Source organism: Morone saxatilis, unplaced genomic scaffold (assembly GCF_004916995.1).
Source record: "Morone saxatilis isolate NCDOM2014 unplaced genomic scaffold, NCSU_SB_2.0 Contig22, whole genome shotgun sequence".
NCBI classification, from domain to species: Eukaryota; Metazoa; Chordata; class Actinopteri; family Moronidae; genus Morone; species Morone saxatilis.
The window spans coordinates 14704165-14704820 of record NW_023339785.1 but is presented as its reverse complement, the minus strand read 5'-3'; the positions used below and the strand labels follow the sequence as shown (position 1 = coordinate 14704820).

Genomic DNA, 656 nt, shown 5'->3' with positions numbered 1-656 from the left:
TAAATCATACAAATTAAAGAACTTCACTGAAGAACACAAACCTTTTCCTTATTAGGTAAAGTTTGAGTGCGCTTAAAAGTGTCTCCTCCATTAATACTATTAACACAATTATTTGCACTTAAAAGAGCTGTATTATTTAAATTATTGGTACATAAATTGGCTTCAGTGTATAGAATAAAAATGAAGGTTATTTGTTAGTATAGTTGGTATTTAATAATTGAATTATGTCCCTTTTCAAATGTTAATCTGAAAATGGCAAAATAAATGTTTTTACGTAAAATGAGTCATCAGCCAAGCTAATATCTTACTGCTAATAAAAAAGCACCAAGACAACTTGCAAAATCCAAAGTTTGCATAGACTAACTTCAGCACCACGGAGAGCGCTGTACATTCAGCATATGAACCACATGATGTGCTATTCAAAGATCACACTGTCAAAAAGGCATGCTTTCAAAGACCGACATATCAAGACCATAAAACATGAATATAGGTGCTTTGTCTTCGAGGTGAATTCCAACAGTGATGGGAACTTGTATTAGTTCATTTGTGTATGCATAATTATACTAAAATATTATCAGAAAAAATGTAAATCATACAAAATTAAAGAACTTCACTGAAAACTGAAGAACACATACCTTTTCTTTATTAGGTAAAGT

General features: G+C 30.8%; 1 pseudogene; it reads left to right on the top strand.

The window, feature by feature from the left end:
- LOC118334000 overlaps nucleotides 1-617 on the top strand; it is a 3409-nt pseudogene extending 2792 nt beyond the window's left edge.
- The last annotated feature ends 39 nt before the right edge of the window (nucleotides 618-656 follow it).